Raw genomic sequence first — 27,515 nt, 5'->3', positions numbered from 1 at the left:
CGATGTACCTTTACCTTCTGGGATTTGCGTACGTCCCGACGTACCTTTACACACACCGATCACCAAGAAGGGCGTCAGTGCCCGCTCCTTAACCTGGTTCACCGTGCCAGCAGCCAGCGTCAGAGCATAAGCAAATTCGACCCCGCTCCGCAATGCCGGCACGCCTAGAGAAACGCACACAACACGAGCAAAGAAACTTCTCCTCGGCAGTGCCTAGGCAAAGTCAGATATTCAAGGAACGAAAGCCCCCACACTTACTCTCTCATACCCTGCTCTTACTCGCACCTGCGCACAAATGTCGGGCTACTCCTAAAATGCCAGGACCCGCTGTGCTGCCTAGCAATTGTAAAGCTGTCATCCGGCCGGGTCGCTGTATCTTGAAAGGCGTCTTCGACGGGTACACAGTCCACACTGCGCAGTGTTTTCGCGCCTTAGTTCGCGTTGATGCGAGCGGTAGCACGAATGTCAATTCGCTCGCTGCTGCTGCCGCGTTTCCTCACTGCAGCGCTTTAAAAGCGAGTTTCCGCAGTCATCCAGTGAGTAATATTCATGTTTGCTTGTGAGCGCGTGACACCGTGCTTGTTAATTTAGTTAGTATTCCTAAGTTTTCAAGTTTATACGACCGATAAAACTACTGTCCTTACTTCGTGTAGCTGTCCACCAATTTGCTATCGCAATTGATGCTTCCCCATTCGGGCGAAACTGCGACTTCCTTTTTTTCAGCAGAGGGATTGTGACGATAAGAGCAGGTTGATATTTCCGGTTTTCCTCATCACAGTTGCGAGAAGCCAGTTCTTTGGGTCAGTGTATAAACATCTCGGTGTGCGTAGAGATAGCCCTCATGAGAGGTATCACAGGATTCGTGGTGGAAGGGGAGAGACCGATATCGGCAGAGCTATTTCGAGGAATCATCTTCCGCCTCGGCGAACCTCAGAGCGGCTAAATAGGGGAAGCAAGGCGAGTGCAGGAAGTAAAAGCACAGGAAACGGAAGGAACAGAGGCGTGGAAGGGAGGTCCAGTAGACCGGGTTTTATCGTGCTCGGCGCACCAAATTACGCGTGTGAGGATGGCCGGCAAATGACCTGCCGCCAGCTTACGACGCAGTTGCAACTTCGTTTTGTTCGTTTTTCTTATTTTCTTTTTTTTACTGCTTGAAGAAGTGTTACTGATTATAGTCTCGATATTTCCATTAGGTCATGCGAACGTGAAAGTGTTATCGGTCACTTTGGTTATCATATTTCCTTGTGATTAAACCGTCTCTCAAAAACACACATGCTAGATAGCAAGCTGTGCTTGTTTTCCGGTATAACAGAGAACGGCAATGAGCTTTGACGAGGTCATTCAAGTGTATTTGCTATTAATATGACTAAAAGTGTTGCACAGCAAATATCCCACCAGAAAGAGTTTGATCGTTTGTTCGGTGCTTCTTATCGAGTTGCTTTAGTATCTAGTGACAATAAACAGGAGATGAACAGGGGAAGCGTTCACCTCGAGCCAAGATTTCAAAAATCAGACTTGTCTCTGTAAGGACTGCAGTACCAGGGAAAGTCAGGACAAGTCCGTTGCCAAGGCTTTCATTGCCGAACGTGGGCTTCAAGCTGAGCCTTGAGTTTTTCGCCTACTATCGGTAACTTCGTCTCAGCCTTCCTTTGAAAGCTTTCTCTTGTTTGAATTTAGTAAGGCGAGTGTCATTATAAGCTTCTACACTCTAAATAAGGCGTACTAGAGTACGTATATTTTCGCGGAACTCACCAACCTACAGCGATCAATATTATAATGAAGCAGCGCCAGTATGGCAAAACACTCGTTTCTTGTCTTTCGTTAATCTGATGGTTCGCTAACTACGCCACTGTGAAGCTGTTTGCCTACCGCAGTTGTAACACTCAGTGGTGCACCAACTCTTTCCCCTTCCTATATTCACGAAAAACGTTCCATTATCAAAGTAATAATAATAATAATAATAATAATAATAATAATAATAATAATATACCATAATCAGTTTTTCCCCACCCATCATCATCCAAATTTCCGTTCATATAACTTCTGCCCACTTCCTACGCCGTTATACTTTGTTGGGATTGACATGTAGTGCTTCTCTCGAGCCTTCTATATTATGGCCTTGACTAATGCACGCCACGAAACAAGCATGGTTTATTTCTGAGCGTCCTTAGAATACGAGTTGGAAAAGATTCTGGACCGGACGAATGTGGAACTTGTCACTGGCAATATTGGCACGAACTGCTGAGTCGAGTAACAGAGGTAGGTATTTAGAGTCAACAAGTTCATGGCACCGTGACGGCCTTTTGGAGGTAAAAAAACAGTTAAGTGTTGGCCCGCCCACTGTGCTGAACCGTTTATTTTAAAGTTACTGTTATGGACAATAGGAGAACGCAAGCTCAGAACAATTAAACCAGCTTTCAGTTTGTTTGTGGTTGTTCTACTAATCGTGAATCAATCGGTTTCAATACAGTTCTGCACAGCATAATTAAGTGTTGCGATTTTAATATACCTAGCCACGCGGCAAGTTTAGGAATGCACAACTGTGATTGAAAAGTCTGTAGGGAGCTAAAACACAACTGAAATTTTGACATCATACTTTATTTATGTATGTGACACAAATACGAGAGTATTCACGATAAATTTTACCAATAGGGAGGACAACATGACTGTGCCATTGCCAAGGTGACTATGCTCTATTGCAATGTACCCTTTTACATGAACTTGCAATCCCAGTCATACAAGGGAACGAATGTTTACACAAGCAATGCGCAAGATCGGTATTCAACTGAACGCCAGTGTGGGCTACTATCACTTTGTGCCTCGTGCAAAAGCGGGCACATCATTGTGATCTCCAGTCTCATATACAAAGCTTCGAGTGTGATGTTACGAGTAGTCGTGATGTTGCGATGAACCATGATGTTAGAAGCAACCGCTACACATGGTATTATATGGATATGCCGATACCTAGCTCATAACGTATTAGTGCAGTAACAAGAAAACAGATATGTTTACTACTCGTCGAAAGGGGAAGCTTCAGGTAAACTCATTGCGCCCTGGCTAAAGCATGATATGAGTGCGCTTTGATTGAAACATGCGATACCAACCTAAATATTTTGAATTGTGCTGTTGGTTTATGGAGGGCTGGTCACTTTGAGCACAATAGGTCGTGAATAATAAACAGGTACCTACCAATGTGCAGTTGACACGCTACCATGGTACCAAAAAATGTGACAGGAATACTTTTTATATCAACACTATATGTGGTGCATTATGAGAGGCGGAAATCACATTCCTGGAATGAAAATGTTCTGAACCATGGGACGCAACCAAGAGACACTCAGAAAAAAATTGCAAGAGTATACCCAGGATCTGCTCTAAAAAAAATAAATTAAATAAATTGTGTGGTTTTACGTGCCAAAACCACGAGCTGATAATGAGGCACGCCGTAGTGGGGGTATTCGAAAATGTGGACCAACGGGGGTTCATTAACGTGCGCTTAAATCTAAGTGCACGGGTGTTTTCGCATTTCGCCCCCATCGAAATTCGGCCACCGTGGCCGAGATTCGATGCCGCATTCTCGTGCTTAGCAGCCCAACACATTAGCCACTAAGAAACCGCGGCGGGTGGATGTAGTTTAGCTTACTTAGTAGTGGAGCAGTGAATAAACGATAGGCCACTGTAAGAGAATCTAGCACGAATACGTCTGGGTATAGCTTAAAGAAAGGCAGAAAAGGGTATTATAGAAAGGCCAGCCCAGGTATTTTGCTTTAGTGTACGAAAAACAGCGCTACTTGTGTGCCTTGGAGCGTGCCTTGTTATTTTACTTTATTCGCCTGCGCTTTCTTCGAATGAGCCAAGACATTCTTTCAAATTAATGAGGGCCATCTCTACGTGAAGAGTTGAGTGGTTGCGAGGAGTCAGTAGTGGTGGCTGGTCGATCACAAACGTGGGTAGCGTTTAATGAAAAAATACGCCAAACAAAAAAGGAAGAAGAAAAGGAAAGTGTGCGCTGCATATCCCAGATAGAGGGAGTTGCTGCCGAGAAGATTTGTGGCATGTAATCTCTTTATTGCATGATGCACCCGAATTCATGCACTCAATAATTGGCTCGAAATAGACAACTTAAACAATTATTTATGACATATTCGTATACTAATATCAATATTAACAGTAGAAATACAATATGTTTATTAAAGAGCAATTCGGCACATTAAAAATGTTTCTTATAAATCACTGATACGTTACCTCTGAGTCACGTGCAATCTTTTGCCATTTTTCAGTTGAGGAAGTATTGGCGAAGCCAGAGGGATACTGAAATATCAAATAAGCTGTACACTATAAAACCAAAATTAGGGAACTGGATCACCGAAAGGACCCTAAGACACACGGAAGGGCTTCGTTGCGGATTATGGATAGGCCACACCTACGGCACTCACTCGCACCAACAGACTGGAATTTATCCTCCAACATGTAGTAGATGCGGCGATAGCCTTACAGTTATCCACGTTCTTCTTCAGTGCCTTGAAATAGAAGCAGAGAGGAACATGTACTTCCCATCCCTGTATCATCAGCACGTACCTCTTCACCCAGCATTTTTTCTCGGCAATGAACCGCTTTTCAATTTTTTACGGCAACCGAACCTTAAATATCATTTGGCCAAGGTATCGGTAGCACTGCCTCCCCCATGGAGGTTGTAGCTGCAATGCAAGCGTATACAGGGTGTCCCACATAACTTGAGCGAAAAAATTGAATATCAAAGGCGCGTGGGAAGTGAATTGAACCGAACGCATACTATTCGCAACAGCCTATAGTAACTCAGACATTTTTTTGTTTTCCCCGTAACTCACTAAATAAATAAGTTTAATTACCCAACTATTTAATTATTGCCTGAGGACCCCAAGTATGATATGCAGATTTGTAGAGCATATTCAGAAACCACCGATCAACTTGTCTTTTTTTTCTGTGTGCACAAAAACACCTTAAAATATAAAAAGAATGTCTCGTTTTCATAACTGTGCAATCTAGAAATGGCAGGTTATACGGGGCGCAATCTGCGGAATGAGGACACTTGTTCTATCTGCAAAGACAAATCATGGGCCTAATAGCTTCTAAAATCGGAATCCGAGACTCCTAAACTGTTTTTTTCCAGAAAGTTTGTATTAGGAAGCACTCAGACATACCTCGTTAAAACTGCGTTTACAAAATTTATTCACCTGAATTTTGGCCAGCGTTGGTAATTAAATCAGGAGAATATTTGCTACAGTTGTGTTGACGCAGTTTTTATATTTACTTCCGTTGCATAACTGTTCTACTCGTTCCTATCTACTACTATGTGTCCAAGTTAAACTCTTTGGTATTACGGGAAAAAATTACAATCTGATTACGAGGCGCGCCGTACCGCGGGTCTTCGGATTACTCTGGTCGCCGTTTTCTTTCAAATCTTACTTTACGCCTACATTTAAGTACACGATGTCAAAAATACGGTCACCACGAACGAGTTCGAACCCGTGGCTTTGTGGTCACCAGCGAAAACTGTAGCCAGTGAGCTACTACGGCGAGAATACTATGCGTTGCTCGTGTACTGATGCATGCGCTAGGGCAATACTTCTGTATCGTCTCAAATAGGGCATTCAACATGTCTATAATGTGTAAGCGATAACCTTTTACTGTATGTTCGCTTGGCTTTGATCTTACTGTTTCTATACGTATTTTTTTTTTTGTGCCAGACCTGCTTTGATTTTCAAGTGATGTACCTTTTGTGACTGTATGTAAAGAGAGCGGTGAAATTGATTAGCTGTCATATGACCAGCTCTTTGTCCCTGTTCGCTGCAATCTTGCAACCTTGTAAACCGCATATAGGGAAACATGTCAAATCAATAGCGGTACGACAGAATATATATTACAACAAGAATTATAAAGCTTGTCAATATTATTTTAAAAAATGATTCTTTGTGAACAATTTTAGATTTTGCGTTGTGTGCTATGTCTGTTCGACTATAAAGTGTGAATATTTTTCTTTTTTGTGGCCGCGATAATTTGGCTATGCTTGCCATGTATGCCATTTATAGTTAAAGAGAATGCCCTAAAACAGCATTCGCCGTAAAATTAGTAAGACCACTTGGCGCGTCTCGCGTTTTCAGGCATGGAACAATTGAGAGTGTTGTTCAATTGCTGCTGCTTCTATTGGTGTTGTCTGCTAAAACAGAAAGTATAAAGTCACAGGAGAGAGCACCCGAAGCCATTAGGGATGTTCGCAATCTCAGCATTGCTCATCAGCTCTCTTTCAGTTTTATAGCGTAAGCTGTTATTAACATATTCAGCTAAAACGTTTGCTTTGTTTTGTTTTTTTCTCTCCGAACAAGCATATACGTACATGGCGTCGACACTTGTAAGAACAGCTCAACCACACACCCGTGGACTGGAAGCCCTGCGTTTAAATTTTAAACGGTGGCTATGGCACGTTCTACGGCTGATTCCGACGATGTGGTCCGATTCGAAGCCGCGGTGGATGAAATGCAACAGCGCTCCTGTAGTCAGATTTAGGTGCACGATTATGAAGCCTGGGTGGTGTAAATTAACCCAAAGCCTCACAGTGCGATGTCTCTCATGGACCACCTCTTGCGTTTGGACGCTACAACCTATACCATAATTTCAAATTTCATTCTCAAACGTTGGCCATAGGCCAGCACAGAAGATGTGACCAGAAGAAAGCTCTGAAGAAAAAAAAGAAATAAACGAGGGTTGCGTAGATATCGAATCGCTGAGGGCTGTATGGAACATGTGATACAGCGGCAAAATACTGAAATCATTAGCAAAATTGCATCAAGATACGGCTTTCTCCTAAGGGCTTTTAGACTTCTCGTTTCCTGTGCAATAATGTTGTCTGCTTTCTGCTTATGTGCAGTTTCCTTATTCAATGCAAATTTTCCCACGTTAACACAATCATGTGCGGCGCATGGGATCAATCAATCAATCAATCAATCAATCAATCAATCAATCAATCAATCAATCAATCAATCAATCAATCAATCAATCAATCAATCAATCAATCAATCAATCAATCAATCAATCAATCAATTAATCAGTTTTATTGCTAAAACAATAGCAATAGATAGATATCTGGACTGGCCAATGGCCTACATTTGGTAGTGGCCCAGTGCACTGAACAATACGTCAAATATCAGCAGTGCAAAATAATAATAATAATAATAATAATAATAATAATAATAATAATAATAATAATAATAATAATAATAATGTACATACGCATGTCCATGATCCCATGACTACAACAAATAACAAGTAACATAACTGAGCTGCACTAAGGACTGAATGGAAAAAGAACTGTTTACCTATCCTAATTAAGCGAATAAAATATTTTGTAACAATAATAAAACGTGCCTGCTATCTTAACTTCTTGCGGTACTGTTCGAGGGATACCACGAGCAGCCTATGACATTGTACATGTCCCGAAATGCGTAGATGAGTCTGATAAATCCAAATGGTCAAAACGAATAGATGGGTCTGAATTCTGAGCTTTTCTGTGGTATCTCTCGGCTCTTTCCTGTCCTTTTTTCTGCTTCTTCTCAAGATAAACAACTGTCGACGAGTCCTTGGTTGCTGCGAAAACCATTTATACGAAGGACACTCCATCACTACTAGTCAATTTTTATTTATTGTGGTAGTTTCTTTTGGAGAGTTCGATTAGCCATCGTGAAAGCGCTTTGCGCAATTTACTCACGTAATAAATGACCGTCCAGAAACACCATCAGTGGAACTCCCCTAACAGTGCTGTATCTGCTTTGTTCTTTTCTTTTCATTGAAAGCCCGCTGAAATGAGTGGCAGCCCTGACACGAAACTAATAACAGCCTTGTACGGCGAACTGGGAGCGAACAAAGGCGCGTGTGGGTTTTAGGGATCAAAGAGTGGCAAGCAGTCTGTCTATTTAAATGTTCGCTTTCGCTAGTTTTCATAATCTCAGAGCCCCCGTCACCCGTGTACGGGGTCAGCCTAAGGAACTTATGGTCCTCTATCAGGCCGTTGAGTATTACATTTATCAACACTTTTATACCTAGCTATCTGCCACACCGCCAATCTGTAGCAAATATCCCTCACATGTTTGCGTTTACTTCTAGCTTTTGTTGTAATGTGGGTGGACGCGTACTTTTTTTTTTCCTTGCAATCGGCTTTAGATTCCCAGTGTTCGTGTTAAGTGTCATTTTCTGATTCATGCGACAGCAGAACATGCCAACCTAGCTTGTCCTTTTATTTTTACCGAATCATTCTCGCGACACCATGAGGTGGCATGCAATAGTCATGAAAAGTGTACGTACAGCCTTTTTTATCTTTTACGTTTCTCTCTACTTGTAAAGATTACATTTAATGTTCCCTTTTGTTCTGCCCTCTGTGTTTGGACTTGTTAAAGTCGGCAGTATCTTGTAAATAAAAAAGGAACAAGGTTTTGAGCTGCACCTAATATAAGCGCATGAACGTCTTTGCATTTCGCCCACATCAAAATGCGGCCGCAATGGTTGGGATCGAACCCGTAACCTCAAGGTCAGTCGCGCAATGCCATAGCCATTGACCTGCACCACGATGCGTTACAAATGATATACGGGGTGTTTTTTTTTTAGCTGCGCCTTCTTAAAGTTAGAAAATATAAGCCACGGTAAAATAATGTTGACCATTCGAGTGCACGAACAGGCAGCCTCTAGATACAATGTAATTCCCCCAATTACGTGCGTAATTAGTGACGTTATGGTGATTAACTTTCTAATTATCAGCAATATGCGGGCTGAAGCAAATGAGTACTTTGGGGCCCGTCCTGGACACTACCTGTGCCGAAGATTAAATTTTGGATAGCGGATTTCATGTGGGAGCTACGCGAACAATTAGTTCCCCTTGGCAGGCTCCTTGAAACCGAAACTGGCTGGAAAAGGAGCGTCTGTGCCGTCGATGTCGCCGCCCCACCCCTCCTGCCTTTCGTCACGTCTCCAAGTTCACCGCCGGTCCGGCCCGCGAGCAGCGTGCGTTATTTCTTTGCTGTCTGCGGCGTTGGCCTGGCGCTTCAGTGCCGACGGGCCGCCGAATTTACTTCGTCGTAGCGTTGGGCCCCTGACACGGCATTTCGTCGGTGGAAGTGGACACATAGCGCCCAACGACATCGCACCGAGTAATTCGAAGACGTGGGATCAATCTCCACCTACTGAAAGTTTTTTTTTTATCCCCTTTCATTGCCATTAATATTTCTTTCTTTAATTCAATAGATAAGTACAAGTAATTTCCCCTGTGTTGTCCTTTGTGTCTTTGGTTGTTGGCTTCTCATGGTACGATTTCTGGTGTTTAGTAATTTGTGTTTGAGGCGTTGTGCCAGCTGCAACGATCAGTAGAATGACATTATAAGTGTTGACAACGTTAAAAGAAGGGAATGTTACGATGCTGAAGGCGCAAAGACAATCTTGCACAAGGAAATGTTCCGTCCGTATAAGCAGAACACAAGTTGGAGCCTAGATTCAGAGCATCATATCAGTCACTGTGATATTTTAATGCGAAGTATTCTTTGCCTCATTCAAGGCGCTTTGTGGTTGATAGGTAGGTAGGCAGATAGGTAGGTATTTTCTGTGTCGCCTCGTTTTGCATATGTGTAAAAAAAATGGTGACCGAAAGTGGAATCGAATGTCGGTCGTAGCCCAATGCTCTAGGTCAAGATCGCTTTTTTTCTTTCTTCATTGCCTATGTAACACTTGGCCACGATCGCACGCATGCTCCTATCGTGCAGAAGCTTAGTATGTAACTCTTGTAACTCTGTAACTTGTCCGGCACGGGTGCCAGGTGCCAGTTTCTCGTGTTGTTTCCTCGTGACAGCTCGCGATTTGAGCCTCTGTTTTAGGCCACACCCGTTTGCCAGATCGACTCACATTCGTCAGTACTTTCCTAGTAGCAGATAACGCTACGTAGATAGTTTGCGACGTTGTACCACCTTCATGATGGAACCAGGTTGATCCCGCTTCAACGTTTCATCGCCAGAGAGCAAATGCCATCGTTTTGTTAACATAGACCCCATGACATCAGCCACACATACGTACGATCGCGTAACAGGTCGCGGACGACGTCACAATTCATGTTTATCTCGCTTGCCCTCGTTTAGTGCTTATGTAGGACCCAGCAGTCAGCATATGTCAAGGTCTCGTCTTATATCCGGCGTAGAAATCATGCCGTTGGCGTCCTAGGATCGTCGTCACTGTCGTCTAGCTTGTGTCGCCACGCACACGCTCGAGGGAGACGCATAGCTGCTCGTCTTACACAAACAAGTTGGTCCACGTGGTAACGCTTTGCGTAAGCCCAAACAAAGCTGGGTACCCAGCTACCAGCAAAATGCTTCGCATAACATCGATTCCCACAGGGCGTCGGATCCGCTTTATTTTTTACTATCCGCTTTCGAAGTGCGATTTGTCCTGACAAAAGACCGAACGTTCTCGCTGGAAAGAACCCATTTTTCAGGAGGAACCTGCTGCGTGACATATTGCTTCCGCTGCGACGATCAGTCATCTGGAGCGATGTCCGACGCGAGAAAAGGCGCAACAAACATGGTAGAGGCGAGCTGTCGAGAAAGGAAAGGAAGTAGCACTAATCTCGCTGTCGTATTCACAAGCACCCTGACACCCGCATTATTGTTCGCTGCTGAGTAAGCAATGATTGACGCTCTTGCTGGCAGCGTCACAGCGATCTATACAAAAAGTATGGGCCTTAATTCATATTTGACTTGATTCTTTTCATCGTCACAAATATCTGCTTTTTTTCTTTTATGCATTAGCTGTGTTTTTTTTCTGAAAATGCGAATGTGTACGTACGTTTTTTTACTTTTTTATGGGCGAAACGATGGGGGCAAGTAGTTCTGCAACGTTCTCTGGCTCTTTTGGCATTGGACTAGCAGATGCGTGCACTTTTTTTGTCATTCCCGCTGTTAGACTGTTGAACTCGCTCAGCCCGTTCGTTAGTGAGAAGAGTAGAATTACATTCAATGCGCTGGCTACGTTTAAAAAAAAGAACAAAGAAATGCATAAAGAGAGCTGCGACTCTACAGGCGCTGAGACACAATCATGCACGACAACAAATTCTCTTTTATTTAGTGAAACAGTTAGCATATATATATATATATATATATATATATATATATATATATATATATATATATATATATATATATATATATATATATGTTAGTAGAATATATGAACGTCTGACACCCTTCAGGTCAATGTAATACATTCTAGAACATTTCGTAAGCATGTGTTAGCAATGTTAACATTAACGTTTCCTCACCTTTTGGCCCTTATGTTAGAAAAAGAAAGGAAAGCTGGTAGGTAGCCGAGTCATCTTGATAGGGAAAATTGTCGTTCGCCTGAAAGGATCTTGAAGCGACAAAGAAGACCTATACGGGCTTCTCACAAAACTCCGAAGAAGAATAAAATTCGTCCCGGTCACGGGCTCTAACCCGGCGGAACCGACGCCTTTCCGGGGCCGTTCTATTATTTGAGCTAATCAGAAGGCAAGCAGACGGCAGAGCGACGCTGATTGGGTCTGCCGACGTGATTTCTAGGTAGGAGTCCCCAAATAGAAGGAGGAAAACTATTCCTAGTGTCGCCACTCCCAACAGGTTGATAGCATTAGCGAAGTGTTAAAATTGCATAACATTGAAAAGAAAGGCGTGATCGAAGACAGACAGGAATACGGCAGCAAGATACAGAGGCAGCATTTTACGCCCAACAATGCCACATACATATTTAGTGCGGCGTTTGGCTGTCGACTCTTGTGGTATACGATCGCGTCCGCCTGCACTGGTAACACGACATTCTAATCCGAACAGGCTCAATAATTCGCCTTTTCGAAGTGAAAGGCTGTAGAAGCTCCTACAATCGGAGGAGGCAAAGGCTGGGTTTCTTTCAACACACCTGCTATTATCCTTGGTGTTCCTTTAAGACAACTTTCTGGCTTGCCTCGTCTGTACTAGAAACGTCATTCGCATTGCCTGAAACATCTTTTACGCGCTGCTGCATCGGACTGGCGTACATCCTTTGAGACAGTGGTGTGTTGCTTTGTTTGTTTGAGCTTTTGAAAAGCGAGCATAGTGGTCTTGCGAACATCTCCTATGCAAAGCGACCCCGTAAAACCGGACGCCTGGCAGGCGCGCTGCTTGTACACATCTGATAAGCTGGTGGGTGCCCGGCGGTGGGTAGCGAACGGCGCACCTCCCGGGGTCTAGCTGGAAGCCCTACCAACGGCGCCATGGCATGCGTGTACACCTACTCAGCCATGCCCCAATTATTACATTTAAAGGCTAGTGGCTCGATAATAAGCAGTAGCTCGTCAGTTAAAGGAAAACAACATATTTGTTCGTTTTGGGAGAAATTCGTGACAATCATTCTTGCGCTGGTGTCGCTGTCACAAAAATTGTCACTATTGCAACGAGATTGTTACGGTGAAGCATAAGAGTAGTGTCACATTATTCTTCATCTACGTCTTCATGAGCTTAAAAGAAAGACGACAAATATATATATATATATATAAAACACAGGCAGCATTCCAGTGTCGCTCAATAAAAAGGAAATTAAAAAAAATGTCTTCAATTGAAATTTAATTGTGTAGCAATTACAGCGATGCGGAAGACCGCGAGAAGAGCAACTTGAGACAGCGCGAAAATTTTCAGGAAGAAGTAAAGCCTGCAGTCTTAACACTGAGAGGCACGCATTCGGACGACTGAGTAACACACCTGGACGTTTAGCTGTAAAAAAAAAGACAGTCTAAGGAAGTAATGAGACAGCCAGAAGTACGTCTTTGCTGCATGTATGACGTTTTCGTTAATCTATTTTTGCAACTAGAAATTGCAGCGCCTCACAATAAGCAAACTTGATCACTTTCTCCGTTCACTATAATATTCACCGAAATTGCAAACCTCGGAGCCACATGCTTCCGAGCATCACGACAAGAATTAACAGCCACGAAAGCTGTAGTCGTTAAGCTTTGACGAAAGGGCAGTCAATAGGAGATCTGGTCACCTCTGATCCGGCTGGCACCTTTTTCGGTATTGAAACATGATGCAATTTTACGAACATACAAAAAAAAGAAAACAGCAGTTTCGGGGACATCTCTGGAGCTTAGCGAGTGCGGGAAGTCTCCTGTCTCTGCACCTGTTCTATACCTGTCTAGATCGTCACATCTTCCGCTTGTCCGCCCTGGACAGACCTCTTCGTAAATAATTGATCACTATAAGCTAAAGCTGTTGTGATCAATCATTCTCACTTATCCTCGGTCTTCCGCAATCTTTGTCAGTGTTCCACCTAGAAAATCATTGAGCCCTCAGTTCTCTTATCTCTGCTCAATGTCGCTGACACAAGCAAGGATAACGAAACAAGCTGGCGCTTGATGCGACCTTAATTTATAAGGAACACGCTGTCCCAAAGATTGCATCGTTTCCGATATATCCTGGTTCGGAGACCGCCTGTCTTGCAACGGTGTTTCCGGCCGATCTTTCGCTTATTCTTGAGCGGAAAGACAGACGTCATTGGGTACTGGTGTGCGTCTTGTTAGCGAGCAAGGAAGATATAATTGTACACTTCCCAGTACCACTGTTACGAGCGTTTGCTTTGATTACGTCACGAAGAGCCACGCTGAGAGCCCCACACGATTGCCGAGGCAGTGTTTCAGTCTGGCTCGGGGCAACCTAATGTTATTAATTCCGGCGAAAAAAAAAAAGGCGCGACCTTTATTGTCGCGGCTGGGACCTCCACTCCATAAGTATCTTACGCTAATCCTGGTCTATAGAAGCAGCTGTGCCGGGTGAACTCAAACGAATTGACCCAGCAGAACTGTTTGATTGTGGGCTTCTGTTGCGGTTTTGATTCCTACGATTGACGAGCAATAAGAGCGTTTTCGCTATTCAATTGATTGATTTATTGTTCTGCAATTGATGTTTCCGGTCATTGATTTATTTTGGTAAATGGAGCCAGATGTACGGCGCCCCCGTGATCAAATTACAATGTTGGAACATAATTTTTGCTAACAGGCAGCTCTTTTTTTTCGTTATTGGAGTGATATACATATGCCTGTCTTTAAAGGCGATAACTTTTTAACATTTCAGCTTCATAACTGGGGCGCGGAAACGTTTTGATGGATATTTTAGACGAAAAATGCGCTGGTCTTTAGGATATCAGCGCTACACTGAGCTCGGACTGAAGTACGACGCATTTGGTTCTTGAGATCCCTGCAAGAGCGATTCAACCACAAGAATTTTTCTTATAAGTGTGAATCCGGCCTAAAGGTTCTGTTTTAGTGATGGTAATAATGCAATCCCCAAGTATTGTTTATTACTGAAACCAATTTTAACGTGATAGCATCAAAGGCCCGGTGTTGCAGAAAATCCAGTGTCAGCGTTGGCGGCGTTGTCCGTATCAGAAAATTTCCGTTTAAGTTTAGGTATATGTATATGCCACGCCTTGATATATGATATGCGGTGTGACCATTCTTTCACTAAAGTTGCTCATACACTGTCTTACATTCTTGAGAACGTTATTCCTCGGAATATTGAGAATGACAGCCCAGAAACAAATGTCATGAAACGAAACACCGACATCGCATGCCTTTTATGGTAAACCTTCTCAGACTTGAATAATGAAAGTCCGAAAGAATAACAGAAACCTGAAAACGATGCAATTCTTTTGACACGGCTGTGCACACCTCCGGTATCGGCCCACGCAAGAGCAGGTGTTTCTACCAGAAAGCTCGCCTTCGGGCATAGCGTTCGCCGCCCACGTTTCCAGGTAAACGTTACTGTTACATTAGCTGCAGTTGCCGGGAAGTGTGAAGCAGTTGGGGATCTTTGAATACTATCGCGTTCCACTCATAAAGACGAAGCTTAAGTATCCTCAAACTCTTTCTTAGCTTTTCTGTTACGTAGAGGGGGCTGGTTGAGGCAACCTACAAGATCCTTTTTTTTCAGCCACACTAACACTTATGCAATGCAGTCTACATGGTTAACCTAATTCATCAATTTCTTGTCCATCTTTAGCACAAAATGCCCCGCATATTCAAAACTCCTGTTTGAGAAACATATAATTATGGCAGACTACTTCGAAGGTTATCAAGACATTACATTGCCTGTAGTTAATTCTAATGGCATGGTACTTGATGCGCACTGTATTCTTCACTGATATGAGCACTGATAATGATTTAGGTATGTTTAAGTATTCGAAACAGCTAGAAGTGGCTTGCGTCAGAAAAAGCTACAGCAGAAGAGAAGCATGTTCGCCACATTTGCAACACGGAATCGTAAACTGTACGCTTACGCTGCGTCACGGGCCAAGTCATTTTTAATAATAATAATAATAATAATAATAATAATAATAATAATAATAATAATAATAATAATAATAATGATAATAATAATAATAATAATAATCTTTATTTCCATCGGGATGATGGAGGAGGTTGTGGGTAAAAGCTGCTCGTAAACGGCAGCTTTTACCCACAGGAAGAGTGTTAACGAATAAGCTTTCACCATGTGGGCTTGTCGTGGCTAGATCCAGCGCAGTTACGCGTCGAAAGCAAAGCATGAGGTACATATTTCTGCGTTTGCTGCTTCGCTCGTCAAGAAGTAAACAAAGTGATTAAATAAGATTCCTTGCCTGTCTTATTTTTCGATAGTTATTCTTCACTTTTGCTGTCGGGAATTAAGATAGCTCTCGAGTATTTGTAGATATTTACGAAGGTATTAACGCAAGCTTGTTTTACTCCTTGATTACGCAATGCCTTCATGACTGCTCACGTTTCTACTCAATGAGGTGCCTTTACATAACTTATAAATCCATATAGAGAAGTTGTTTGTACCAAGCAGATTTCTCATTTACATAATTGATGACATGGATGAGATCCACTTTTCAGCACCCCTTAATGAAGCCAGCCTGTTTTCATGGTTGATTGAAGTTATTGTTGCGCTGATTCTATTGGAAATTAGCTTTGCGAATAATTCACACAGTACGGAAGGCAAGTTATAGTAGGCCTATAGTTCGTCAATTCTTTAGCGTCTGCCCTCATATAGATTCGCAAGATTCGCATAATGTTCGCATTCTTCCAGCTCTCTGGTACACTAGAAGCCGCGAAGCATTGCTTATAAAGGGCCACAAGCTTTTGTAGTATTCCTCCATCTTTGATTAAACTGACTTTATTCCATTTTTTCCTGCCACCTTTTCCCGGGAGGTATATTATAAAGCCCTTCTAACTTCATCCTTAAACCTACATGTGCCATCGAAAGTCTCCCGCTCTGAGGCGACAATATAGTGCCGCCTCTGGCTTGGGGTGTCGTTTACGAAGGCCTACTCGTTCCGCATTGGGATGGCGGACGCGCCCATGTGCGACTTTTGTAGAACCATAGAAACGATTGAACACATCCTATGTCTCTGTCCCCAGCACGAAGTCGAACTTAAAGCTCTCCGGACATCATTGAACCAGCTGGGCTCTAGACCTGTCTCCGAAACGAAGATCCTTGCACCATGGCCGTACGCATCGATGGCACGGAAAGCCACGAAAGCGCTGTTGAAATACCTCAAGTTCCCATACCCCTTCCCCCAGTGCCGGCTAGCAAACCGGACGTGCGTCTGGTTAATCTCCCTGCCTTTGCTCTCTCTCTCTCTCTCTCTCTCTCTCTCTCTCTCTCTCTCGCTGCTTAGACAAGTAGCCTCCGTATATTGTTCGCTACTACTTCCATTGAAGATTGCGTGGCTGTTCTGAGTATTGCATAGGCCTGTATAGAAGTTCTCTGTGGCGTTTATTACATAATCTAAATTTATGACGAGATTATTCTGCTTATATTTCCCTGCATACATCTTGAGTTCTACTATGCCAAGTTTTCTTCTCATCTATTTCATGCTGCACCAATTTTTTACTGCTTCCTCTCTCTTTCCAATGTTATAATTTCGAGTATCACTTATTTTCTTCTTGCTTGTCAGCTTTGCCAGTTCAATAAATTCCGTCTGATTTGTTGAGTTAGACACTTTCATGCTTTTAAGTTTCTTTATTAGGCTCTTTGTTACTTGGAAGAACTTACCTACTGGTGGCCTTGTTGCCCTACCTCCCACTTCAATAGCTGCTTGTGATATCAGCCTAGTTGCGGTTTCATTCATCAACTCTGTGTTAACTTCATCTTCCTGTTCTAAGGTTGCGTATTTATTTGCAAGCATCAGCCCGTACGTGTCTGCGTTGATCCTTACTGCGTCTAGGTTGACCTGTTTCTTCTTTACTTATTTTACTGTTTCTCTCTTCAAATTGAAAAAAAGAAGGCCTCACTACCCTATGGCTACTGCCCTTAACTCTACCTAACACTTCTACATTCTGCCCTTTGCTGAGAGAGCAAAGAGTATAAAATCGATTTTATTTCGTGTGTCGCTGTTAGGGCTTTTCCAGGCCCACTTCCTGTTATTACGCTAATTCGCAAATTATTTCCGCCATTTCTACGAACATCTCTCGTCTACTATTTCTAGAGTCGATGTCGTAGTTGCCGATCACCTGTTCTCTCGCCCGATTTTCCCGCACCTTCGCATTACAGTCGCCGATGACTACACTATATTGAGCTTGCTCCTTCCTCATTGCTAATTCAACACCTTCTTAAAACAATTCTATTTCTTCGTCATCATGAGTAGAGACTATAGAGCCTAGAACTGTACTACAGTTCATCTATATATTCTATTTAGCTTTATTACGACGACAACTACCCTTTTTTTATTACTATAGTATTACCAATGTTGTCTACTATGTTGCTATGAATTAGAAACCCTACCTTGTACTCCTTTTTATTTGTAAGACCTATGTAGCAGAGAACGTGGCCGTTGGTCAGTACTATATAAGCCTCACTAGTTCTCCTAACCTCACTAAGACCAATGATATCCCATATAATGCATGATAGTTCCTCGATGAGTCTTGTTAAGCTACCCTCACTCGAGGGGGTTTGCCCGTTAAATGTAGCCAGATTCAATTTTCAGTGGCGACCTGCTTGGATCTAGAGAATCTTAGCACTCTCTGCCGCCTTGCAAGTCTGACCGCCGTCTTGGTCAGGTGCTCCGCAGTCGCTGGGAATTGAGGGCTAGGACTTAGTTGCAAGAGTTATGAGGTAGGTAGTGGCAAAATAGAGCACCTGAGAGGCTCATTCCTGTTGTGGTGAGGAATTATACCTTATACTGCTGTTTATAGCACTGTTCTATATAAGACCTACTCGTATTTCCTGGCGTCAAATTTCTTACGGTTTCTTCAAATCATGTATTGCAAATTCTATATAATTTTATTTGCGTGCAGGGTTTGAATGTAACAAAGATGTGTCCTATTCGTCGTTGTCTAGAGAAAGTGATTTCTACGTGCTTAGCAACACATAACGAATGCGTAAACACTGTTTTTGCTGTCATTCATTCTTCAAGTGCGTCAAAGTATGTATGTACTTTCAGGCTCTTTGTTCATAGTCCCTGACTTCATTCACCGACATCTTGAGGGTGAATACACGAACACCGACAAAAAGTTCGTACAACATTCTCCTAGAACACCTTCCGGTAAGGCAACATTAAGAGTAGGAAACCACCACCACCACCTGCACTTTCACGTTTCCTAGGTGACACGGGCCTGGACTCACGCCTGTGATACCAGTTGTGTAATGTGTCATTCACCACGTTCCTCCCATTATCATCCCCCATTGTGACACTTTTTCTCCCCCTCTTCCTCTTCCCTTACGTAGAGTAGCAGGCCAGATGCTCCATTATCCGGCCGACCTCTCTACATTTTCCATTCATTAAAATACTTCTTCTTCCTCCTCCTCCTAGCCCTCGGCGGTTCTGTTATGCCGCGTGATCACTCCCTAAATATATCGCTTCCTCTTGTGTAGTTTTCTTATGAAATCCTTGATGTGCAACGTGTGAAATACTATTTGTTTACAGTACACCCAAGGGAAAAAAATATCCATTATCAAGTCGCCTAGCGCAACCAGCTAAGAAGAAAACCCACGAGACTGTGCATAGCTTTTCCTCTGAAAAAATAGAAAGTGATCCTGCGTACAAACAGAAAGCCTTAACTTGAATTATTGCTGTCAGTATTTGGCGTGCGTATTACGCTTTAATTTCGCCATGTCAATCCATGGCGCCGATAGTCTTACAAATAGTGAGAAATATCACTTCCTCTGAGAGTTACGTACCCTCGTCACTTGGAAGGGATGATTGAAACGGGACTGCCGAAGAGATCGACAAGGCGCGATAAATCCCGTTCCTGCATCGAGGGAACGCGTCTGCTGAGGGCGTTGAAATTGTGGTTGGCGCTTTTGCAATCACCTTCAAAATTTCGGCGGCCGTATGTGATTTGCTAAGTGTAGCAAGTTAACTTTGCATGAACTTCAGGATAATTATTACCAGTTCTCTTTCTCGTTTCGTCAGAAAATGCATACTTATGATACAGCTGCGGCATATGAAAAGCAGCAAGAGCGTAGTCATGATACTTACAAATAAACTTGTAAAACACTCTTAGAATGCCTCTCATAAACACACTGGGAATGTACTTGCTCTGCTCGCGCGATCGAAGTTTTCGTTTCGACATAACTTGGGAAGTGTTTCATGTGTTTACTCTAAATGTGACCGTCTCTGGAAATGTTGCACCATAATGCTACACCGAAAAAATGAAATTAAATATCTTTCTTGCCCGGTATTGTTCAGGGACGGTGCTGCAATCAAGTATAAGAAAATACCTGACTAACCTTAAAATTTTCGTTGTAACTGGCGCCGATGAGAACGACAGATAATGCAAATTTAATGTTTCTGAGCAAACAGTAAAGCCTGTCGCTTTTGATTGTGTTATTCTTAGCAGTGTTGTTCGCTAGTCAAACATAACGCTTGCACTATTGAATCTTGCAACGTTTTGTTCTTGTTATGGTTGTAGCGCACACCCATCCAATCTGTGAGTGGTGGCTTACAGGAGTGAGCTGCGTTTTTCAAACAAGAACGCTAGTCTAGGTACAAGTCAATGCTCAAGGATTTTTTTCTTTTTCTCGTTCTTTCTAGTAGCAACCCCACTCATCCGGTTTCAAGAGAAGGGCACGTGGCAAACGTTTCCAGTATACTACGACATTTGTGTTCCTTTTTGGCACCAAATATACAAGAAAACAAACTGCAAGGTATCTTTCAATCTTTTTTTTTATTTTTGCCAAGGCACAGCCCAGTTTTGAACTAGAACAGCCCAAGAACGGGACGAAAGTAAGCAAGCCAGACGGTATAAAGGTCTTTGTGTAGTCGGTTCATTCCGTCCCCTCTCTGCTCCGTTTCAGTTGAAAAGTAAATAACGAACAAGGACTGACGCGCGCTATTCTCCCGATCCGGTATTCACCCGTCGTGCCAGGTATGCGCACCTGAGTGGAATCTATAACATATGCTATAAATGGATTGCGACATAGAAGGATTCTGTTTCTAGAACAGAAAGTGACAGCGTCCTGGTTGCACTGCAATGCACTGCGCATTAGCTTTTAGCTGGAGAATCTAGGGGGAAATAATTTCTCTATGTTTTTTTTCCGTAGCTGCATTGCTTTCTTCGAATCCGTCTAACCTCACCCCCACCCCCCACCAACGCTATCTTCCTTCGTCGTCCCCCAGTAAAGAATAGAGAAATGGATTTTCTGTATTAACTTACGTGCTTCTCCCTTTCTTTCGTATTTGCCTATCTCTCTCTCTTTCTCTCTCTGTTTACCAGGGGAGGGACGGGGGGTGGAGTGAACTCACACAAAAAATGATCCACTTTCTTGGCAGACAGCGCACCCCGAAATATTGGTGAGAGACAAAGCCACGGGCACTCTTCACAGGGGTAGTTCTCTAGTGGAACTCTTTCTTTCGAACACGCTTTTCCGCAATTACAAGTTGATATTGCTTCTAATTGAATAACGACAAGCGGCTGCAGTATATTCATGAAAATGGACATTCTTCACGGAGCTTGACACGTACGAAGGATATAAGCTGTGAGCACTAAAACAGCGAAAGCAGTTTTAATGGTATGCAAGAATATCGAATGCATTGAGCTTAGCTCAACTATAACCACCGTACACAATGATACTGGGCGATTTCTCTGGGCACGTTGGCAACACCAGTATGTTTGCGTACTGTAAGCTTTCAATGGATAATTGGCCGCTCACAATTTCTGTAGAAAGGTAGAATGCAGCATTGAAAGGTCTTCGGGCGTTTCTCAGGGCGCTCTCGCGCCAATTCCGTACCATACCAGGGTCGACCGCTGAGAAAGTCAATGCAATTGTTACAGCTTTATGGTTGTGTTCAGCCTGTTGGTAAAAGAAAGGACAGAAATTGCCTGTCTCCTTAGGTTTGCCATAGAAAGAACAAACTTTTTTGATGGTGGGCTTACATTAAATTGTGCGCAGCTTTCGCAGACGTAGTCACCTGAAACGCCTTCAAAATCCATTTGTCGATTTATAAATGAACACGGGAAATTAAGCTTAGTTTTATTGATCTTCAGACAAGATTATATAAATGAAGGTTGCAACTTTCGTTCCATCCAGTGCCATGTAATTCGGTGCCGAAGCGAAAACGAAAGTGATGAAGAGATATCTTCGCGATCACATTTAGCTAAGACATCAAGTGGTTCTCTTAATCTATAGGGATGTGGCATAGGGCACGTAGCGTATAGGAGGCGTCTCACAGAGGTAATTAATTTATCTTATCACGAAGTCCGTTCCTATCTTACGTTAATGTGGGTATTTCACTACGGTGGTCTAAAACGAACAACGTTGGCAATGCGTTTCAAGGCAATTGTTGAACTCGCCAGACAGAAACCTAATCTGGGAGGTTTATGCTAGGTAATTAGGACACTCACTTTATTGAAAGCACCGAACAGGCTATGAATAAGGGTTAGCTCCTGGTCCGTATTAGACCACACACGAGTCAGCCGTTCTACAGCCACAACCACTAGAAAATTAATTGCGTGCATCCTAATAATATGTTCAGCTCTGCAACTTCTCTTTTTTCTCAGTTCAGACCCGAAAAGTCGAGCAGCCCCTTAAAAAAGCACTCTTCCAAAATAATGAATATATACATATATATATATATATATATATATATATATATATATATATATATATATATATATATATATATATAGGTCTGGCCGCGGAAAAAGTTGTTGGCCCCGGTAGTAAAATGAAGAAAAAGAGAGTACGGTGTACGTTGGAGTTGCCGAATATATTGTGCTGGCGGACTTGTCCAATATATATATATATATATTATTTTTATTATTATTGTTATTCTTTATGCTAAAGAGGAAGCGTGCAAAGGCTCGTAAGCGAAACTTGAAGTAGCCTCGTTATCCGCGTCTCAGTTGCAATAGACCAGCGCTGACATCCCTCTGAGAGGCACAGCGGCTCCCGAAATGGCGCATTGAGGAAGCATAGCTGCGAGTAACTTGATCTCTTCGGCGGGCACCTTCGCACTCGAGGCAACATCATAAACAACAGTCGGGAAGGCGTAGCGGACATGGCTGCGCACCGCTGCCCACGCACGCTATACGTAGCAACTTCGACATGACAGCGTAAGACACGGTAGGGATTAACGTGAGGCCGGCGTAAGGAGAGGCTGATGGACGGTCTCTGCATCCGAGTTCTGTTCTTATGCGTATATAATGTGTTTATGATTTATCACTTCAATGAAATGAAATGTTGCAGTATTTATGGCCTGAATCGCTTCAATGCCCTAGGCACCGACCGCTCAATTCTGAGAGTGTCCAACCTCCGTTATCAGCTTGCTGGTTCTTGCGAGTGTATACAGCCTACGGGATCGACCCACTCGCTGCGTACCACTCACTGCTTGCACGAAGATCGACGGAGACTTCCGCTATGAGATACACTACGGTTTAGATTAAAAGAGACGCCCCTCAAGATATGGTTATATTTTTTATTTATTTATATTTATTTATTTATTCTTAATTTATTTATTTATTTATTTATTTATTTATATTTATATTTATTGATTTATATTTATTACAGCCAGAGTTGACTCTGGCTGTAGAGAAAAGGGGACACCTAGTAGAAAGCGATATATGGCTGATATTTAGTTTAACTGGCTGAATCAACATGAAACAGAATGCCGTACAATATATGAAAAAGGAAAGAGCATGTTCTTGGCCAGCTGCACCACGAGAGAAAGTACAGTCTTCAAATGTACACGTGTCTCTAAACTAGACATGCTGTGCTAACCAGGTGTCCTGCGCCAATTCCCTATTTCCTTAATTTTCGAATTTTAGTCGATGTCCTGGTGATCGCGAGAAGTTGCGCCAATTTTTATATGAGCGCTTCTTCCATACGGCTGCTGCCCAGGTGGAAGCGCATTACGCCCCTGCTGCATGAATGAAGTCGATGTATTCGGCGCTCCCAAGCTGGTCTGACGTCTTATGTGTATATAATTAAGTGCAGTCGCTTTGACACGTGAACATATCATTAGCACCATATCATTAGATAAATTTAATACTGACTTTTTGGCAGGAGGCTGCAAGTCGTGTTATAAAAGAAATATGCAGCAGATTGCGGCACACTACGAAACACGTAGTGAAGTTCCTCGCATAGAAAAGAATGTAGCCTGAGAGCAATAAATCGTACTATATAAGTATGATGAGACACGAGGGCTGTGACAGCTGGGATGTACTTAACTCGTTTGAGTCCTAGCGCCTCAAAAATAGCGAATAGTGTGATGAATATCAAATTTGCTTGTTGACAAGAAACTCGCCACAAAATTTGTCGCAAGTATGTGGTCGATATATCTGCAATAGTCTTCTGTCTCGTCAAACAACTGCACTTCTCCCCTCTCCCGTTCGTTACATCCCTTTTGCTCTCTGCGAAACCACCTGCACAATGAACACAGATAAACCAACCACGCAAAGTCACCATTGTCCCACATGCACGTCCGCACACGCCTCTGACGACGGGCTTAATTGATGAGCCAGACGACACACTGTCTTTCGCGGCACCCCGATTCTCGGCAATCATAAGCGTGCTGCACCCCTTGTATATTATTTATCACGTGCCTCTTTCCAAGGGAGCACATATATATATTAGTGACGGCTTTCCTAATCACAAGGAGAGCTTTTTCATTAGGAAGTGGCATGACGCATGGCGTATTGACAAACCATATTTCTTACAAGCACTGCATGATCAGACGAAGCAAACATTCCTTTAGGCAACGTCGTCGCTGCGCTCAAGCCTAAACTGTGCTCTACACATTTTTCAAAGACGATTGATTGGGAACAGAAAATATATTTAAACGAATGAGAAACAATACACGGCCGAAATATGAGAGAAACGCATCTACAAGAAAAGCAATTCTATTAGACTCGGTGATTATAAACAACGCTACACCAAACGGTAAACCCTCAAGGGATGTATTATAAATGCATAAACATAAATTTGCATGAACTACATAAAATAAAGAATGCATGCAATTACAGGAAGATAACTTTACGAGGTGTTTAGTGACCCTCTTAATAGATTCGTGCCCGTAGTGCGTTTCCGCTACGCGGTGGAGCCGCACTGATAGGAAACACTTGGCGATGTTGATGTGCCTAGTTGCGCGAACAGATTTGTCTCGCGCGATAATCGTGTTACATGAACAAGTCGGTTTGCAAATGCAAAAGTATGGTTCTTCTGGGCGTCCCACGTTACGAAGCATTAGTTCCGAAAATTCCGAAGAATTGCCGTTACAGACAGCTGCTATACCAAAGCTTTCACGGTCATGGTTTCTCAACCTGCGGATCAATGCGAATACACTTATCCGCGGCAAATATTCTCAGATAATTTATGCTTATATGAAACTAACGCAATGTTGTTTACACTACTCGATGTGCATTCGGCTTGCCCTTATCCCAATAGATAACTCGACTATGACACATGTTGCAATCATTGCAGTAGCGCTTGTATTATCACTCCCATTGTATGCAACGTTATTTGCGCCAAGGTGCCAAATATGGCTGTGATATTACTGGGGAGCTTTTGTCGCAAATGCGCGCCCCCGCGGAAATTATGCGAATGTTAGGAAGTAGCGCGTTAGTCTCTCCGGTGGGACTGCGTATCATCAGAATTCAAAGAACAAAGGACACTTTCCTCGAGCACGTATCCATGTACAGACAATTACAGCGAAGCTGTTAACGGCTGGTGTCCCCAGCATCGTGTCCGCGTGTAGACACAAAACTCCCCATACCTGCGCCGGTACCGAAGATAGTGCAATGCCAGGCCGAGCAGCGGCGGAGGTGCAGTTCGCCATTAAGGGACCCACATACACAGCTTCGCTGGTCATCCTTCTCCGCAGAGTGGAAGGGCGCAGATTTTTAGTGTTGTCAAGAAAAATCGCCCACTTACGTTAGGGAGCCTTAGTAGGCTCCCTAACGTATGCAGGAAGGCTCTCTAACTTAGGTACACGTGTGGCGCCTTCTTTCAGATGGTTTATGTACGGCGAAATTATCATATATGTCAACAGTCTACGGCCCAAAGCAGATAGAGGAACTTGAGGCTTAGACTACTAGTTCCCAAAGGAGCTTAAAGCTCCAGTTAGGGCGATATTTATGAAAGGGCGTGATTTCTCTAAGGTAAATACTAGCACAATTATTGAACCGACAAACGCCTCAAGCGGTATCTTTCACATTCGTAGGAGCGTCTCATGCATCAAACGATGTTGCCTTATGGGTGTACGGTGGGGTTTGGCTCCTGCCGGTGCCAACTTGTCTGTCTCCACGGCTCAATCCGCCTCCAGCTCCCCCCCCTCTTTTTTTTTTTTTGTTGCCATGAATAGCAGAAGGTTATCAGAAATTGAACCCTCATTCATAATTCGTTGTGCACTATAAGCAAAAAGAAAAAAAAAGAAAACCCAGGTAGGCTCTATCGGGGACGAAGCCGCAGTGAGGTACGTGAAACGTCTTGTGCGTGTGGCAGAGGGCGTGTGGGCACAAGGGTACAGAAATGACGTAACTAAATACACAACTTACACTTATTCCCGCATTATATACCTCACATGGTTAACTTCTGTTCCAGATTGTTTACTGTAGCTCTCCCCTGCGTTTACACTTCCTATGAACACGGACATGTTCCGCCGTGGTCAAATGGGATGGGCGTGGATTGGTATCCCTCCGTATTAGCACTGCGCGAGTCTCTACAGGCCATTTCTGCACCCTACCCGTCGAATGCGGCAAGTTCCAAATGTCGGCAACAAATTGCACGATAACTTCTGCTTAGCACGGATTATAGTTCGATGGATTGTACCCATTAAGGCAGAGTTAGCTCTCTCAAACGCGACCACTCCCGCTCGGGTCGACAAACGTACTGCCGAGCTATGCCTCTCCGAACGCCGAGTAAGAGGCTAAACTTAGCTCTGATTCAGTCACAAGTTACGAGACAACAGCGACATCTGTGCACGCGACGAATTCATTTTCTAGTATTTGCTTCTTTCCTCTACACAACGATACCAATTAAGTAAAGCGCACGGATAGTACGGTTACAAAAATATAATCCAGAGTTCGATGGAAGCCCGTCTGGTGGGGATGAAACATGACAAAGAAAGACGTACACCGACTAAATAAACTTTAGAAAAAAACATTGCAAAGATATAAGCGATAATAGCATAAAGCGTTTTCGTTACATGCTGTTTTGTCAAGCGACTCCCTATATATGCTGACCAAACCGAAATATGTTTCAAGCCAAAAACTGTTTGTTTCCCCCACGCTTCCATTGAACCCACGCTCTTACACAGTGTTTATACTAACGACTGCCCTGCCTGTGGTAGAAAATTGGTGCAGAATTGACAAAGCTTTTCGTTTGTGGGTGTTTGGCATTGGCCGACAGCTTTTTGTAATATTATGTCCACCATCAGGCTTGGCTTGAATTTTCTCTTGCCAAAAATTTCAGCGCAAGGGTTTTTTACAAGTACAGGAGCAGCCTTATTAATGTAAATATTTCATTCGCTCCAGTCATATTCTTATTTCTTGTATAAAAGAATAAACATTGTGGAAGCGCTGCCACTATATCTGTTGGATCAATGCCTTGTAATATCACTTTAATTCAATCAGGTATTTCACACAGTGTTTCCAAACTCTGCCGTGGTGTCTATACTTTTCATTCCGCAGTTTTACATCTGTTCAGTGGAACGCGCCACTCGCAGTTACGCTACGACGCTAAAAGCTGGATGCACTTTGAATTGCGTTTTTCTTATTTTTTCAGACGGGTTTCAAACGAGAGCGTTCCACTGAACAGTTGCTGCTGTTTCGTGCCAGTATTTACGGCAAATAATAATCTCCCATCAAGAGGGGTCATTTGCCCTTGCCTTGTCGATGCGTCCCGAACTGCGCATAAATCCGTTTATCGGCGGAATGAGAACGTGCGCCCATACGGAACTCTGGTTGACCCTGCATTTTTTTTTCCTTTATAACCCATTACGTAATATGCCGAGGCCAGGCTTTCAGTTAGGGA

At 43.1% G+C, this 27,515-nt stretch overlaps 1 long non-coding RNA gene across 2 annotated transcripts in view; it reads left to right on the top strand.

Annotated features, from left to right (window-relative positions):
• The window catches only part of LOC129386243 (uncharacterized), a 525,736-nt gene that overhangs the window by 286,659 nt on the left and 211,562 nt on the right, over nucleotides 1-27,515 (top strand). Inside the window, exon 4 of one of the 2 annotated variants that reach the window (XR_008613688.2) lies at nucleotides 20,080-20,555. The exons of the other annotated variant lie outside the window; for it this stretch is intronic. This is a non-coding gene — a long non-coding RNA (uncharacterized lncRNA). Of the gene's footprint in view, nucleotides 1-20,079; nucleotides 20,556-27,515 lie in introns of those variants that run through there. 2 annotated transcript variants of the gene reach the window in all.

The sequence above is a fragment of the Dermacentor andersoni genome, chromosome 4, assembly GCF_023375885.2.
Source record: "Dermacentor andersoni chromosome 4, qqDerAnde1_hic_scaffold, whole genome shotgun sequence".
Taxonomy (NCBI): domain Eukaryota; kingdom Metazoa; phylum Arthropoda; class Arachnida; order Ixodida; family Ixodidae; genus Dermacentor; species Dermacentor andersoni.
This window is presented reverse-complemented; position numbering and strand designations above follow the sequence as displayed.